The 18,927-nt window shown below is 43.9% G+C and overlaps 1 pseudogene across 1 annotated transcript in view; it reads left to right on the top strand.

Moving 5' to 3' along the window:
- Positions 1–18,927, top strand: part of LOC311239313 — a 129,792-nt pseudogene that overhangs the window by 21,794 nt on the left and 89,071 nt on the right. The window lies entirely within an intron of this gene.

The following is an 18,927-nucleotide window of genomic DNA, read 5'->3' as shown; positions in this document are numbered from 1 at the left end:
CAGTGAGTTTCATTTCAACTGCTGAGGTTTCCCTCGTTTGCTGTGACGTTGAGTTACAGACGAGTCACAAGTAGTTACACAACGAGATGGAAAAAAGCAACGATAAAAACAGAGGGGAAACCACACAAAACACAAGATGAAAACAAAGAGAATCAGCTAAAGCAGACTGATACACAGTGGTTTGTGATCATGGTTTTGATCGATGCATAGGTTGGAAGAGTATTGATCTAGTGCAGGGGTGGCCAACCAGTCAGAGACCTTAAGAGCCACAAAAATGACTGTGGTACCACAAAGAGCCACACCATATACCAGCGTTTCTCAACTCTTTTTTTTCAGTCACGGCACCCTTCATGTGTTTATAGGTCTCACCCTCTGGCCTCTGAAGTTGCTAATGTCTTTTTTATTTGGGCCTCACAGGGTTAAAAGTACCCTGTGAGACCCACGGTTGCAAAATTACAAAATCACTTTTAGCCATTTAAAAAAATAATGTTTATTTAAATAATGTTAAGCACATGTATAGTCAATTGGTCCTGTTGTTCAGCCTCACAATGCTATTTGATAGTAAATGTGTTTATATGTCCCACCCTCTGGCCTCTGAAGTTGCTAATGTCTTTTTAATTTGGGCCTCACAGGGTTAACCTCTTAAGCCAGAGATATACAGTAAAAGTGTATATTTTCAGCATTACGTTTGTTTACCAATTATTTTAACTGTTATTAGTGAAATATAAGATTATAGAAATCTCAGGACATTGAGTCGGAAACCGGCGCATATTGACAGGAGGAAGTGGCACAGCCAAAAGTGAGTGTAGTCTTTTGAAGGAAGAGACTCAGGGCTTTCAAATTTTGAAAAACGACCCTACCCAGCTCACAATCAATCAATCACACCCAGCCCCTGTCAATCATCTGACTTCTGGATGTACTTTTTTATTTCTCTTATTTTTTTGGGATTATCTCCCACAAACCTGAACGTTATTGCCATAAAACAGAACGCAGTTAGTTTCTCTACCTTTCTGTGAACGTCTTGCAAAAAACGGTGTTGCAATACGATGAAAAATGGTGGAGAAATTGACATTATAAAAAATGGCAGAATTCAGTACTGTATCTACAAAACCTTCTGTTTAATCATCTTCCCTTTATTCATTTGCTTAGATTTTTCAGGTCTCGTAAATTTTAGCATGGTGTTATTCACAGTCAAAGAGAATTTTTTTTTTTTTAAATATAATACATATTCTCCTTTGGTTCATTACAATTTACTCAAGCCTAGTAACAGACACACTATTTCTGACACTGATCCATATGTCCCTAGATTCAGATACCAAGAACATGCAAATGGACCATTTATATAAAAAAATAAAATTATTGTTTATTCTACGTCCTTATGGAATGAGTGACATAAAAAAATTAAATAAAAAAAATATATACATATTATAATTTTTTTTTTTTTATGGAAGGAAGAGCCACACATTGACGGGCAAAGAGCCTCATGCGGCTCGCAAGCCGCGGGTTGGCCACCCCTGATCTAGTGTGTTGAAGGTTCCATGAGGCAGGAGTACTTTGGGGGCACCTTAAACACAGAGTGATAGATCGAGTCTAGGGGTTTAAGAGTGGAAGCAGCAGCATGTCTATAAATTACATCACCATAGTCCATAACCGATAAGGGAAGCAGCATGGATTTTTTCTTTTTTACAACTATATTTATAACTAAAGTAATGGCTGAAATAGTGCTGTGATTAGTTCTAAATCCAGATTGGTGCAGAGATTATATGGCATTATTATTATATGGCATATTATGACTTGAGAGAATTGCCTTGAGTTGGTTATTCACCAGTGATTCTAGGATTATCGCTAAACAGGATAGTTTTGGAATTGGGCGCTAATTATTGATCACATTATAAGATCACTTCTATCTCCATCTTTGTGCAAAGGAAACACATGAGGTGTCTTCCAGGCACTAGGAAACTATTCCTGTTCAAATAGAAAGATTAAATATGTGTAATTTGCTCTGTAATGAATGATGGCTTAACCTGAGAAGAGAAGGGTCCAGTTTTGATTGATTGATTGAACATTTTATTAACAGATTGCAGAATGGGTACAATACAGTACAGCTCAATACACACAATTGTTAAGGGGATGCAGACCAGAGAAAGACTTTCGTCTTGTTTACATCAGGGTCCCCCATTTTCAATTCATCATAATATATATGACATACATGACATACAGTTAGACAGTACTGCTACATCTATACATTTATGACATACCAGATTTACAAATACAGTACTGTTTTTGATACAAGAAGAGTCTAAAAAAGAGAGTATATACATTTGATGAAGAAACTGTACATTGGAGGAGGTTGGTAGGTAGGAGGTTGGTAGGACGGGTGGAGGGGGGGTTGGGTAGGTGGGGTGGGGTGGAGGGGAAACTGTACATTGGAGGTTGTGGGGTGGGGGGTAACTGTACATTGGATTATCGACTAAACCTTACTTGGTCCCAAGAAGAGGGTCTCATGTATTATTGGGTTTAAAATGACATTTATTGTACATTGGAGGGGGTTGCGTTAGGACATTTACAGGGGCCAGTTTCGAATTGCAGTCTCTCGTAGGTGCTCTTTGAGAGTGGTTTTGAAAGTGGGTAGTGATTCACATTCCTTTACAGCTGTGGGTAGGGCGTTCCACATTGATGTGGCATAATTGCTAAACGTGTTTAGTCCCTTGTTTGAGCCGAATCTGGGTTTAACATGATTTGTGGAGCTCCCTCTGGTGTTGTGATCGTGGTATTCACTGACCTTTGGGAAGTATTTTGACATGTACAAGGGTACCTTAGTCGTGTAGTGTATCTTGTAGACCAGGCCCATTGCAAGTTGCTGTCGTCTACTCTAAGCCATCCTAGTACATTTCGCTGAGTACATTTTACTCAAACTGAGTAAAATTGTACTCACTTGGGCTCAAATGGACTCAGTTTGAGTAAAATTTACTCTGCGAAATTTACTGTATAGGTTGTCAAAGTGGGCAGGGGTGAGGTGGGTTCTAGGAGTCAGGTCAAGCAGTAGTCTGACCAGTTTGTTTTGAGATGTTTGTAATTTTGTTTTTAGCGCCTTTGAGGTGCTTTGGTACCATGAGGTGCAAGCATAGTCGTAGTACCCTTGAATGAGTGCTCCTGCCAGAGTCTTCAGGGTATTCTTGTTTACCAGAGAGGAGATCCGGTACGAGAATCGAGTTCGTTGGTTGACCTTTTTTATTACATTGGATGCCATTTTGTCACAGGAAAGATTTGCCTCTAGGATGGAACCTAGGAATGTAATTTTTCATCTTTCCTTGTGACAATATTGTCACCCACTGTAACTGAGGCCCTTGTTACACACAGTGTTTTTGTGCTCGTTTTTATACGTGTAACTCCAGCCTGAGAAACCGTCGGTCTTGCTGAATTTGTTATTTGTACTCTGAATGGACTCTGTTTTACCCAGGTGTAATGATAGTTTGTTATCAGCGAGCCAGATGCAGATTTTGCCTAGTTCCGAGCTGAGGGTTTTTTCAACCTGTAACTTGTTCTTCTCAGAGACCAGCAGGGGTGAGTCATCCGCGAACAGGAACAAGTTGCAGTCACAACTCACAAGCTGACGACATGTCATTTGCATAAATTAGGAACAGTAGTGGTCCTAGTAGTGGTCCTAGTATGCATTATTATTATATGCTTCCTTGTGGAGCTCACTGTGGTGTTTATCCCCCCCAGCTGATTTCCTGGAATAAATGGATTGCAATGTTTCAAAAACAACACTAGGGTTGGGCCGACGGCATCGTCATCGACTTTAGTGTCATCGACCACTGAGGCCCCCCCCCTTTTTTCCACACTTGGATGGAAAAAGAGAGAGATTTTTTTTTTCTTTTTTTTTTTTTTTTTTTTTTACAATATCTCTGCCAAACAGGCATGTTAATGTGTTGCATTTGGCCTCCATCACCAGGCATTCCTTTTTTGTCAGATCGTCCTGACATGGCAAGAAAAGCGAGTTTCTATTAACCCACGAGTGCGGAGAAAATCGACCCAGTTTGAGGCGTGGTACCTGACCCGGCTCAGCCCTTTGACCAGGTTTCAGGTGTCTGACCTGGGTTTTTCCCGTCAGGAGCCCCAGAAATATTTTTTGGAGAGGTGTGCTTCTAGAGAAAAGGGGAGAAGGTCCGATCCACAATCCGACAGGGCTGGAATACACAGGCCAGACTGTAGATGGTCCTGTGTCGACTTGCAGTAGATGATACTGAACGTTCTTCAAATGTAACAGTGGGTAAGACGGGTAGTAGCAGTAATCGGTCGTTTCCAAATGCATATCGGCTAGACCTTTCTTTATTTGGCTTTCATTGCATTCCTTCATAATAGGTGACTTTTATGGAGCAGAGCAACAGTGTTGACTTTGTCCCGGTTTCTTTTCTTTAGGGCGGATCCTGTGGAAACGTTAGTTGTATGACTAATACACACAACTCTTCAAAGTGCTTCACAGTACGGTCTTCAAAGTGCTGGTTGTTCTCAGAACAGTGGTCGGGTTTAACTTTGAATGACTCAAATAATCTGCAGTCGCTCGGGTAGTTTCGGCCTTTCGGTAGGTTTCACGGAGTTGCGATTCTCTCAATACTGTGGCAGATATCGGCCTGGGGTTTAACGAGAGCCCGTGCGGCCGCTCCCCTTTCCACGGAGGGTCCGAGGTGCCCGGGTTTTAGCGCAGGTAGCTTTGAGCTCTATGGAAAATGTGAGCTACATGCTCAGAAGACAATAGCTGTGCTTTGATGTCTGCGTGTGGAATGCTTGCTAAACAAGAACAGCCTGCTAAATGCTTGTTGCCTCCAGGTCAAACATGACTTTGAAACAGAGGAGCCACTGGAAAGTGGGATCCATCTTTTTTTCTTCACGAGGTTTCTTTAGAGATGCCCAGTTAGTGACGGTACAGTGGCGGTGTAATCTCTGGTCATAGACTGATCATCATAGATAGATAGATAGATAGATAGATAGATAGATAGATAGATAGATAGATAGATAGATAGATAGATAGATAGATAGATAGATAGATATATAGATAGATAGATAGATAGATAGATAGATAGATAGATAGATAGATAGATAGATAGATAGATAGATAGATAGATAGATAGATAGATAGATAGATAGATAGATAGATAGATAGATAGATAGATAGATAGATAGATAGATAGATAGATAGATAGATAGATAGATAGATAGATAGATAGATAGATAGATAGATAGATAGATAGATAGATAGATAGATAGATAGATAGATAGATAGATAGATAGATAGATAGATAGATAGATAGATAGATAGATAGATAGATAGATAGATAGATAGATAGATAGATAGATATTTTTTAGATAGATATCTTTGAATGAATGAATGAATGAAAACTTTATTTAACAGATTGCAGAATGGGTACAATACAGTACGGCTCAATACATACAATTGTTAAGGGGATGCAGACCTGAGAAAGACGTTTGTCTTGTTTCCATCAGGGTCCCCCATTTTCAATTCATATAGACATATATGACATACATGACATACAGATAGTCAGTACTGCTACATCTATACATTTATGACATACCAGATTTGCAAATACAGTACTGTTTGTGATACAGAAGGAGTCAAGAAAAGGGAGTATATACATTTGACGTAGAAACTGTACATTGGAGGTTGGGTGGGGGGGGTTGGGTACATTGGGATATTGACAACCATACTGGGTAATTTACATTGGAGGTGGTTGGGGGGGGGGGGGGGCGGGGGGCACACTGTATAAACAAGTAACACTGTACATTGAGGGGGGGGGGGGAGGAGACACTGTACAAACAAACACAATTGTACATTGAACTATTGACAAAACCATACTAGGTAAATGACTGTACATTGGAGGGGGTTGGAATGATTGGGTTAGGATATTTACAGTGGCCAGTGTTGAATTGCAGTCTCCCGTAGGTGTCCCTTGAGAGAGGTTTTGAAAGTGGGTAGTGATCCACATTCCTTTACAGCTTTGGGTAGGGCGTTCCACATTGATGTGGCATAATTGCGAAACGTGTTTAGTCCCTTATTTGAGCCGAATCTGGGTTTGACATGATTTGTGGAGCTCCCTCTGGTGTTGTGATCGTGGTATTCACTGACCTTTGGGAAGTATTTTGACATGTACATGGGTACCTTGGTCGTGTAGTGTATCTTGTAGACCAGGCCCATTGCAAGTTGTTGTACTCTGTCGTCTACTCTAAGCCATCCTAGGTTGTCGAAGTGGGCAGGGGTGAGGTGGGTTCTAGGAGTAAGGTCAAGCAGTAGTCTGACCAGTTTGTTTTGAGATGTTTGTAATTTTGTTTTTAGCGCCTTTGAGGTGCTTTGGTACCATGAGGTACCACTTTCATCTAAATGTGTCTTTGGCTTCACCATGGTTACAATAAAAAAGACAACACAGTACAAACACCATACAGGCACTAAAGACTAAAGAACACAATACATAGACAAAGGAAACACAACACAAACACAGAGCTCCGGGTGCCATGGTTAAAATGAAAAGCTAAGCATTCATCAGAGCAATGGCATGTGGGATGAAAGACTTCTTAAATATGTTTTTTTGGGCTAGAGGAATCAAAAGGACTGTCTCATATGCTCTGTTTCCACATTATGTTGTATTAAGTTCTTTATTATTTATGATCTTTATGTATTTCCCACCCTACCGTGCTTCACGAGGACACTCTCATAATACTATGAATAGTCTCTCTTTTTGTGGCTGATTAGCATTGGGCTTTTACCGCAGATATTTTTAACGCTGGTCTGAGGCCAGCATTGTGCCTTTTCTGGGTGTTCTTTGTTTAAACATATATTAAGGCTAAATGGAGTGGAATTATAGGGCAATTTGTGTTTTTTTCCCCTCCTCTGTTTAGAGACCAGGAGAAAGAGAAGATTGTTTTGTTTGTGCCGCAGGGTCGAGGCTTTTCGCACGTTGGAAGGTTTCAATCAGAACGTCACCAAAACGAGCCGCTCTGCAGTGGCTCAAGCCGAGCCTCTGTTGTCATTATTTCCACTTCAAGTTTAAAACCCTCGGGTTTTCTCTAAGCAAACAGCACACAAATGATTTGGCCCAAAAGCCCTTGGTGTCGAAAAAGCAACGTCGTCTTGATTAATTATATTATTCCCAAAGATCAAACAGGTTGACAGAATTTAATCAAAGCCACGTTTTTTGGTTCATTTTCAAAATGCGGTTAACATTGAAAAAGGCCACTGTCTGCAGTCATTTAGGCGTTTTTTTGAATTTCGAAACGTAATAGCTTGGTTGGAACAAAAGACGTGTGGTTTTTTTTTTTAACTTTTTCTCCCATTTTCTATTTTTCTCTCATCCCAATTTCGTATTTTGTCCAATTCTACCCTCCCCTGTCTCGAACGCTGTTAGGCCATGCCTCCCACTGGCCGGCTGCAATGTGGACGAAGCCTTGCATCACGTGTCCCCTCCGGTATACGAGGAGGCAGCCGTCGCATCTTTTCACCTGCACAGCGCGATCTCTCAGCGGTGAGGGTCTGCGTGGGAGGGACACGCCGCCCTCGTTGCTTCCTGATTCTGCTGTGCAGGCGCACCAACCGACCTGTAGGAGTCGCTGTCCACAACGTCCGATCCCCACCCACCAGCTTCCCACCCCCTAATCCTGCCAATTGTATTAGTATGAACGACCAGCCAAGCTGGTAGCAATGCAGAGAGCTGGGCTCGAACCCAGCATCTCCTGCACTAGTGGCGAGCGCCTTGCCCACTGCGCCACTTAGCCGCCCTCTGGTCTTGACTTTTCCAAAATAATTATTCGTATGTCCACCAATAGGTTTTAGATGGTGTGTATGAATAACAATAATTATGGTTGCTTTTTTTAGGACTAACATAAAGACAAGTTAAAGCCCAGTCCACTAAAACCAAGGGAGAAAGGAAGCATCAAATAGCTACATATTAGCTTAACTGGACCATCTCAATGGGCAGTTTGCACTGCTCTACAAAGGCAGCAGTACCAGTAATTGTACTAGTTGTGAAACTGAGAAAAATCTCCTCTCCCACCAAATATATTGTTGGTAAAAGATAGTACATTATTTGCCTATTATTATCTCCACCTGGTGAAGCCTAGGGGGGGATTATGCATTTGGTGTCTGTCTGTCTATCTGCAGCTAATCTCGCAAACTACAGGGCCAATTTGGATGAAATGTTGCACATAGGCTGACAGCAGGCCAAGTATCTGAATCCTCAAGTTTCTTTCAAATCAGTCAATGACAAGTATTTTATTTTAATACATTTCCATCATTGCAATAGCAAAATACTGTCGTTTGTAATTGTGTAATAGTGTGTATAGATGACCTCTGTGTTTGTTAAATATTGCTGGTGTGTTTGTTTACTCTGAGAGAGAGGGAGAGGGAGAGAGAGAGAGAGGGAGAGGGAGAGAGTGAGAGAGAGAGAGAGAGAGAGAGAGAGAGAGAGAGAGAGAGAGAGAGAGAGAGAGAGAGAGAGAGAGAAAGAGAGAGAGAGAGAGAGAGAGAGAGAGAGAGAGAGAGAGAGAGAGAGAGAGAGAGAGAGAGAGAGAGAGAGAGAGAGAGAGAGAGAGAGAGAGAGAGAGAGAGAGAGAGAGAGAGAGAGAGGGAGAGAAATGTGTGGCTACTGCCTGGTGGAGATTTGCTCTCTACCGAGTGCACCTTTCTAGTATTATAGCCTATATCTACCAACAGTAGCTTTGATTGGACAGGAGATAAATAAATGTTTTTAGATTTTTAGTTATTATGGAAATTACATGCCAGCAGTCAGAATGACTGTTATGGTCTAGCATGATTGTTGTATTTGACATCTGTATTTGCAAACAATCCGTTTACCTTGGTTGGAGGCTGTGTGCAAGTCCTTGGCAAATGGCTGATCACATCACTCTGAAATGTGTTTGCCACATTTTGGAAGTACACCAAAAACATGGCTCGAATCTACCGTAACTCTGTAAACCCTTGAGATTCCTGTGGATATTATTAACCAGGACAGTTTATTTTATAGTTGTCATACAGCACAGCGTGTATAAGTGAGACACGATACATTAAATCAAAATGACATAATACTGAATATACTGCGTCCTATTTCCCGTTTGACTTTTATCCTGGATTCTTTCATTTTTATTAGTTTGAATGTCTTGGATTTAAGAAATACCTGCTCTACAGTCCCACTCCTCTGATTCTTGAAGAGGTGAAAGGGTTCATAGTAGTCTGACAGTCTGAGTGCGCAGTGAACTCCTTGCCACAAGGAGCGTGGCTGCGTCGCATTCAAGCACCTTTGCACCCTCACGCCCTTGCGCCCTAGTCCCTCTCACCTCGGGGGAATCTCCGTCGAAACCACATGTTGTTTTTCACAAGTGTCGGTTCCAATCCATAAACGATGTTCTCCAAGGAACAATCTCAAGCCCTCAAAAGTGATCAAATATGACCCACAATGCAATCCATATAAAAAGTGACACAAATGCATTGCATTGTGGGTCATATCTGTGGAGCGAGGGCTGAAGTAAAGACGAGGGGAAAAAGAGTTACTCACAATTAAACGTGTTGTGATTTCACGTTGAGCAAGCGTATAATGCACTGCAGCTTGAGGTGTAAATGTGAGTTCTAAAGATGTTTTATAGCGATATGTCTTTCTACTATTACCCTGCCCATACCTGTACCGCTCCTCCCCCACGCTGCTATGGCGCCTGAGTTTCCCCAAGGGGATCAATAAAGGAATATCTTATCTCGATCTCTGCCAGGAGGCTGGAATCGTGCAGGGAGGACTCTTCCAAATCCATGCGTATCACACATAACTGTGGCTAGGTTGTCTCAGCGCCCCCTACTCCTTCACGCGAAGTGACCCCCGTAAACGAATATGCACGTTCATTCCATCCGAGGGCCGGGCCAGGGACTTTGAAATGAAAAGCAAATGGGATCCAGCCCACGTCTCTCACTTTCTCCCTGTGAGACTTGGCTCGGGTGCTAGGTGTTGCTGATGACGCTCTGCTGTGGTTGTCCAGCTCCGTTACTCAGATGCTGATTATTAGCACTGAACAACAGCTAACACGTGTCTGAAACAGACTGAAAGTCAACCGAGACCAAAGCGCAGATAGAGATGTTGCAGACTAATCAACTCCCGTCCCTTTGAGGATAGAAAACATCTTGTTTCTGGTCTCCGTTAACAGTGTTTTCCTGGGACACCACTTCAAACTTCAATCACTAACAGACTAGCGTCATAAACAAGCTACTTCAAAGGGATTACTTTTAATCAGCCCACAGTATCTAATATCACACAAACCGGTGACTAATCAGACTTCTGAATTAAACAGACTTCTGTTTTTTTTTTATATACGTGCATTTTCCATGGCATTTGAGTCGATATGTCAGACCATTGTTCAGAACGGTGGAAATACACTGGCTGGATGACCCTTTTGGGACATTTTGTATACAATAAAATGTATACAGGAGGTTACTGTCCGATCAGATGTGTTGACATGTCTGCTTGTCCGACGTTGGCCAAGAATGTTGACTCAAAAGGTTGATCACCCTTATAGATATTTGGTAGCCGCTTTACGCTGATTCATCCCTTCCCTCCAGTGTATCTGGAAATTGATCTCAAGCCCCGCCCTCGTTTCCCGATCCTCCAATCCTCCTGGATTGATCTTTGAACTAGAATCAAGGGGAATAACGACCAGCATATCAAAAGTTCTAGAGAAAGTGACCAGTACCGCAGTTAGGCTTTTATCCATTTGCCCCTTCCCGTCTTAAGTAATGCTGTCCGTTTGCCCGTTCCCATCTTAAGTAATGCTGTCCGTTTGCCCCTTCCCGTCTTAAGTAATGCTGTCCGTTTGCCCGTTCCCATCTTAAGTAATGCTGTCCGTTTGCCCGTTCCCATCTTAAGTAATGCTGTCCGTTTGTCCGTTCCCGTCTTAAGTAATGCTGTCCGTTTGCCCCTTCCCGTCTTAAGTAATGCTGTCCGCTTGCCTGTTCCCGTCTTAAGTAATGCTGTCCGCTTGCCTGTTCCCGTCTTAAGTAATGCTGTCCGCTTGCCTGTTCCCGTCTTAAGTAATGCTGTCCGCTTGCCGGGCTGACGGACACCGAAAGGAAGCAGAACAGAGAGCAAGGAAACCTCCCGTTCTCCTAACGAGGCGAGCTGGAGGACTACGTCATCGAGTCATTTGCAAGTTTCCCACTAACAGTTGTGACAAGCCACCTGATGCATGGCAGAATTAAGAAAACACGGCGATGTTTAGCGTGGCGCGGAAAACACTCTTCCTAGCCCTTCACTTGTTATTACCGCGGAGCCGGCTGCGAGAGCGGCATATGGCTTCCTCACTGCTCCAGATTGCATAAGCAGGTGTCAGAGCTGGAACCCGGCGGAGGAGTGAAGGCTGAGGGGAAAATATGATCGGCGTGTGTTGCTTTGTCTTGGCTCAGGAGCGGCAGCTGGTTAAGAGATACGGCCTCCCCACCCTCCGCCGTCCTCCTCCTTTCCCTTTAAAATAAAAGCCACAAGATGTCGGGGGCTGAAATCATAATGCGAGCGAGCAGCCAGGTCTCGCTTAGTATACGTCAATAAAGTACTTATCGACCACAGGGAAAAAGGTACATAATGTACGTTTTGTTACAGCCATACGTGATATATTTAGGTATTGTATACAACCCTAACCTTAACCTTAACCTTAACCACACTGTTACCTTGAACTAACCATAACCTTAACCCTAACTTTCTATCTCAACGTGAAAACTAACCATCATCATAGTATTGCTGTGTTTCCATCAGGGTGGGCGGCTCGGTCTAGTGGTGAGAGCACTCACCTCCCCCACCATAAGCATTGTTAGTTTGACTCGCTTTTCTTTTGGACTTTTGCTGATAGGAAACATAAATATATTACGTATGGCTATAACATAAAGAACATTATGTCCCTTTTTTCCTGTGGTCGAGATTAGTACTTTATTTACATTTTCTGACGAGACCCTGTTGGAGTGAGTGAGTGGATGAGAGAAGGAGAGAGGGAGAGAGTGAGAGAAAGAGAGGGAGAGGTGAGGATAGTTTGTTTATGCATCTGTCGTTCCAAAACACCGTCCTTCATAGGGGGGACAGTTTGCTGGGAGTAGAGTCTGGCCTTTCTCTCTCCCGGGCTACAGGCCTCGGAATGAATCATTGTTTATGGTCCATTTGGCCGGGAGGGGGAGAAATAGCTCCGCTGTCCTCCATCTGTCTCCAACACGTATCACCCTTTTACGTATTCATCAGGAAATGTTTTGATGTTCAGCGGGGGAACGCAGCTAATTAGTTCATCGTGTTGTGGGCGTCAACTGTGAAAAGCGTTCGGTCACCGCCGGCTTAATATTTCTCCATTACGCTTTCCTCTGCGAGCATGAGTCGGCAAATATTTGGCTCAACCCCCTCTACTTGGACTGAGCCAGTGAATGAGACTCTTTCAAAGCCCGCTGGTATAGTGTCTGTGCCCTCCCCCTCCCCCACCCCCTGTACAGCGTGGTGTGTGGAGAACACCCCCTGTGGAGCCTGGCCCATAATAAGACTCCCCATTCATCACCAAGCTTGACATCACTCAACATGTGCCCCGCCCTTTTCTCCCACCTTGCCCCACCCGCTCACCACCACCCCCCCGCCCCCTGCCTCCGGGTCCAACCCTCCTGTCCCCTTACATGCTTCCACCTCACAATAACAGGTCCCCGCGGAGCCATGAAGGAGCGAGGCCGAGATATCGGTTCCTTACAAGCCGCTACCGATGGGAAGCGAGGGGACGATGGGGACGAGGGAGGGCGGGGATGAGGGAGGGCGGGTGAGCAGGAAGTCATATGGCTTTGTGACGTACCGTCAGGGGGAGAAAAAGACGTTAATATCCGATGCGTTCTACACATGGCAGCTGTCCGCCCCCCCGCCTGTAAATCCAGTCCCTGGTCTTGACCGCAAAGGCCGCGTTTGATGGTGAAGCCGATGAGGAATCTGACGGGTGTTGGACTTTTTTTCTCCAAACCACCTCGTTCCCTCTCCTCGGTTTTTTGCAGTTTTCGGGAATTTATTCGTTCCGTCCGCGACGACTCTGCTCCCCTTCGCAACGGGTGGTCGCACGCATACACAGGATGTTTGGGTGAAATCAAATGTCCTTGTGAGAGTTGGACACAGGACGTAAACAACAATAACAACAACAACAACAAAAAACACAAATCGCAGTTCCTAAACGACCCGGGGTGTCGGGACAGACGAGTAGAGCAACATTGAAAGTCAAAACATCTGGCTCTCCGATGTCTCTCAGGGGGAGTGTCGCCCACGGAGACGCTTATAGGTGCGCGTGAGACTAGTCCCGCTCACCCCTGACCCGGCAGAGTCAGACCTGTGGTGCGCTGGGCCGCTCCGTGTCACGGGCAGGTCAGAGCGACCCGCTGTATACCTGGCCCGTCCGCCGAGGTGCGTAATTACGGGGGGGGGGGGGGGGGGGGGGGGCCTGAGGGGGAAAGGCAGACGAGTCAATTCAGCCTGTCGGGTTTAATCGCTGCATCAGGGAAGGTCGCGACCTTTCGCTTTGCCTCCTATTTCCTTTTTCGTTAGCTCCGTGTGGAATCACCAGGAATAGACACGGAGACATTGCGTTCTTAAAGCGAACGCTGTTTTAAAGTCGGATCCTCTTTAATCCTCAGCCCCCCTCCTCCCCCAACAGACAGTTTTCTCCCTCCCTCCAAACGCTGTGTGTTTGTCTCCCTGACGTGCTCACAGTCGTGCGGGCGCCTCTGGCATATTTCCAAAACGCGCTTCAGAAAAGGTGAATTAATATCCACCAGCTGTTCCCGGCGGCCCTGTGAGGAGCGCGGCTGGCGGGTGCACCTGGGCGCCGAGCTTCCAACCGTGTAATTATGTACTTACAGGTCGCGGGGTCTGTGCGGCTCCAGAGCGCTGCAGAGAGCGGTGTGCATAAAGTGGAGAGGAAACGTATGATTAGTGTTGTTAATGCAAATCGCACGTGCTGAGGATGTTGGGAGTTTACTAGAGAGTTGGACGTCCCGACGTAAACTCAGCTAACCTCTTCTTGTCTTTCCCATTACTATCACCACCACCAGTGCGCTGTTTCGAAACGTGCCCGTTCAGAACAGGCCGGTCGCCCGGTCTTCCTCGCGAACCACTCGTCCGATCGACTCCACACTCGACGCCACGCGTGAGGTCGATCGGACGAACGGTTCTCGAGAAAAAATCGAAGGACAGACAGCGAGACAGAGATTCCTTCCATATTAGTTAGATGATATGACACAATATAATCGAACAAAGAAGTGCATTTACTGCATCGTAAATCAGACAGCAGTCAAATAAAGGGAGGATGTGAAAACTCACAACCCCCCCCCTCTCCCAATTACTCTCAGCTGGGGCCGGCAGTAGCTAGCCAGCATCTGATTAAAGTTGACTCTTGGTTTTTGGGTCATCCACATGTTGGGTTTTTTTGGGGGGGGGTTGCAGGATGCTAGATGAGGTAATGCACACACTCATCAGCAGCCCTACGTTAGCTATGTGCTTGATCTAGATCCCCCCGTTCCTGCCTCGGTCCACCACAGCCCAGGTTTGATGCCACGGCTGCATTTCATGGTCTGTTGGTGACTTGTAAGACTGCCCACTTGTAGGTGCCAGATATTTGCCTCTCATGATGATTTGTGCTCCCAGAGGGTGTGTGTGTGTGTGTGTGTGTGTGTGGGGGGGGGGGGGGGGGGGGGGGGGGGGGGGGGGGGGGGGGGCTGCAGTGGGAGGGACCCCTCTTCATAGTAGATCTGAGGGTCTGGGTCTGTAGGGAAAGCCCAGAGTTCCCTCACAGCTATTTTGGAAAACATAAATGTAGCTTATCTGAATTAGATCTTATTAGATCATCAATCATCATCATCCTCATCCTCATCATCAAATATTAGTTTATTAAAATTAAAACCTGCATGCTTGCTGTGTTGGAGGAAGTAAACAAATGATCTACTTGAGTAAAAGTAATACAATTCTCCAAATATTACTCAGACAGGTATATATCTGATTATATTCACGTATCAAAAGTTAAATGAGACATTTAACATCATGTCTTCATATCTGACTTCAGAGAAGTGTTCTGTCTTTGACGCATTTACATCTGTGAGGTGAAAGTGGCTTGTGGTCCTGTTACGCCTCTTAGGATTTGCTTTGTTCACGGGCTCGAAGGCCAAATGTACATTCTCGTGAATTGATTGATTGATTGATTGATTGATTGATTGATTGATTGATTGATTGATTGATTGAAAAATGTATTAACAGATTGCAGAATGGGTACAAACAATTGTTAAGGGGATGCAGACCAGAAAAAGACTTTCGTCTTGTTTACATCAAGGTCCCCCATTTTCAATTCATCAAGACATTTATGACATACAGATTGTACGTATCTGATGTATTATGTGCAAAGCCCTCTAGGAGTTAGATGAATTGGAGTAAAAGAAAACATTTAAAAAAAGTTGGATATTTCCCTTTGTAGTGGAGTAAAGGTACGAAAGTCCTGATGGAAATACTCAAACCTGACTATTTCACTCAAAAACTGTGGTTAAGAACAGTACTTAGTAAAAGTACTTAGTTACTTTCCACAGCCTGCCTCAGAACAGGATTGTGCAGCTAGAGTCGGAGTATTTGGTCAGTTAGCGTTCAAGGAGCCCCTTGGATTCATGTCCTTGTAATAATAATAATAATAATACATTTATTTTATTTAGTGCCTTACATAAGGCATCTCAAAGCGCTTTACATACAATGGCATTATAGCATACGGACAAACACAGTACATGGACAAACACAGTAAATGGACTTTCACAATGCCAACATGGTGGGGATAATACAGAGAGAGGGAGACAGCTTAGAGACAAGACAGAGAGAAAATTTTTAAATAAATAATAATACTAAAATATAGGTGTGTACAGGTGTGAAAATGTAAGGTCGCTTTCACACAGGGGCTGTTTGGTCCGGACTTTCGGACCAGAATTCGATAGTCCGGTTTTTCGGGTTTGTGTGAATGCGCGTCGAACTCGGTTCGCGGACCAAACAGTCGAACTCTGGTCCGCCTGAAAACGTTGGTCTCGGTTCGGCTTCATCGAACCAAACGCGAACCAAATATAGGAAGTGATTATTATTACCACTGCTCGCAGCACTCACTGCAAAACAAGCACACGTACTGCATCTAATCTCTCTATCTATCTATCTATATATCTGTGCATCTTGGGAAGAAGGAAGAAAAAACGCGGCTTATTATTATTACCGAGGCGCGCGGCTTATTATATTATTAATAAAACAGCTACTTGTGGGCACTCATAAAAACACTGTGGTCTACAAGTTGTTTAGCGAGAGGATGGTGGTAATGTGCTTCAATAGAACAATGGATCAATGCCATGTCAAAACTCGGCTCCGCTGATCTGGAGGGCTCCACACACAGACACACACACACACGCGTGCGCGCGCGCACACACGGGATCGCAGCCACACACACATTTCCACTGTCCAATAGACAAGCGCCCTTTTCGACCGCGTGACATTGTTCAGAAGGTCTCGGTCCGCCTGACAGATTTCTATGTGAATGCAGGCGAACCAAATGAAGAATGCAACAATGTTGCAACTTCACCCCCAGAACCGCACCGAGTCCACCAAAACTATATGTGAAAGCAACCTAAGTGATGCAGGGGTTGGAGGGTCAGGAGTGAGGGTATGCAAGACAGGTGGGTTTTGAGGTGGGACTTAAATGTTTCTACGGATGGGGCTTCTTTGATGTGTGATGGGAGTTGATTCCAGAGTCTGGGAGCAGCGGAGGAGAATGATTTGTTTTCTGTGGACTTAAGGCGGCACTCTACATAGATGGTCTCCCTTTGTCCAACCCAGACAGAGTGGGAACTCAATAGGGAGGTGTAGTGGTTACGTCATTGCCGTTTTTCGTGTTCCACCCTCTGTCCAACGCAATGCATTTCCCCATTGCCCATTTCTAAATCGCCTCGTTTAAAACAAATAAAGCATTAACATTGGCATGGTGTACCTTTCTGTGCTTATTCATCCACAATCTATAGCTCAACATGAAAATATTCGCAATTAATCATAAAAAAAAATGTTTAAACAATAATGTTAGTGATAGAAGGGAACTCATTTTGTGCAAAAATGGAAAGCTTTTCAATTTCCATGCGGCAGAATTGTTACAATAGCCGATAATCCATTTTCCCTATGATAAATCCCTATACGGGTGGAACAACCAGTGACGTCAGACTACACCTCGCTATAGTGACTCAAGGAGCTGTTTTCCTCATTTCACCTCAATCCGCCCGACTCCAATGTCCTTGATGAGCTTTTGTCGCCACGTCGGTTAAGGTTAAAGCTGCACCAGTTAGTTTTGAGAAGAAGACAATTATACAATAACTACCGGTAGCTACAAATGCTTGAATATTGTTCGTAATATTGTTAAAATCACCCTTTGTGAAGCAACGTTGCGCAGAGAGGATGCTTCTTTGTATGGTGAAGGTGGTGGGTGGGTAGGAGCACCACAGACAAACAGATCATTTTAGCTTTTCTCTTGTAACACTTCATATATATGCAATACTAAAGATATATTATACTGGGGATGTACGGAATAGTTCGGAGCTTCGAAGCTTGGAAGCTTTGTTCATAATGTTGACATTCGAATTCTAAATCAACATTTGAATCTTTTATTTTTAATAATAAAAACATTTATCATAAATGATGTAGCCTATCTGCATCCGCTTGGCACTCGGCGCTCCATCAAGACGTCACCATCACTTTCGTACCAACCGTGCCCTTATTGGATTATTTATGTTGACGAAACTGATGAGTTATATTCATTAACTCATTCAGCGTCATCGCTTAATGAGCCAGGGGGCGCTAGAACGCCATCGCTTTAATCAATGGGGAGACTGCAACACTTGCGAGTGCTTAACATAATTTATATCTTATATTATAGCTATGGGTTTAATACACCCGTCGATTGTCAGTGAGTTGCTTCCAGTCAACATGCACAAAACAGATTGTACATTTCCATTTTATACCGTTTTGAATATGAATATAGTTTGGGTGCTTCTTTTTAGCGGAATACACTTATCACGTTGTCAGTTTCGCCTGATTATCGAATCTTCCTGAAATCAACGCTAGATTATCATTATTATCCTTCCTCGTGCATACATGAAATGGCCCTCGTAGCGGGGCGCTCGCCCCCACCCCCACCGCAGCAAACGGTAAAAAGCACATACACATACACACAAATAGCTTTGATCGCGTAGAAAGAAATATCAGATCAACGCAAGATTGGATATATAGAGTCCTTACCTGGTCTCTGATGTAATGCAAAAGAAATTATCCAATTATCTGATCGCCATTCCAAATACTGCTCGTGGAGCTCCGTCCCACATTGTCCGGCATTGGGCAGCATCGCAGATGTAACGTTGTAAACGCTCGTCCTGCCGGAGTATTTAAACCCCACCTGCACGGCTCAGATCGTCCCAGAAAAGAACTACACCATTTCTGATGGAGTGCAATACCGACTGGAAGGCGTAGGCGGCGGTATTTGCCCTTTTGCGAGCTCAGACCCATTCCCAATGATAACATCAGGCTGGATGGATGAAAATGAATGGATATAGCTAATAAAAGAAATAACGATTAAAACCCGACTTTTCTCGTGATTGGCGCTGAACGGTTGGCGAGTTAACCCGAGTTTTCTCGTGACTGGCGCTGAATGAGTTAAAGAAAGTTGATTTAATAAAAAAAAATACTAATTTAATCAGATTAATCACTTTATTCAAATTGAGGATTTTGTTTGACGATATAAAAAAAAGAAAATTGGGATTACGTCATAAAATATGACGACAGACATTCAAAGCTTTGTTTGAATACTTCAATAGAAGCTTTGAATGTTAAAAAGGAC

Source organism: Notolepis coatsorum, assembly GCF_963971535.1.
Source record: "Notolepis coatsorum genome assembly, chromosome: 13".
In the NCBI taxonomy this organism is placed as follows: Eukaryota; Metazoa; Chordata; class Actinopteri; order Aulopiformes; family Paralepididae; genus Notolepis; species Notolepis coatsorum.
The sequence above is the reverse complement of the archived record's forward strand: the minus strand, read 5'-3'. Positions and strand labels throughout refer to the sequence as shown.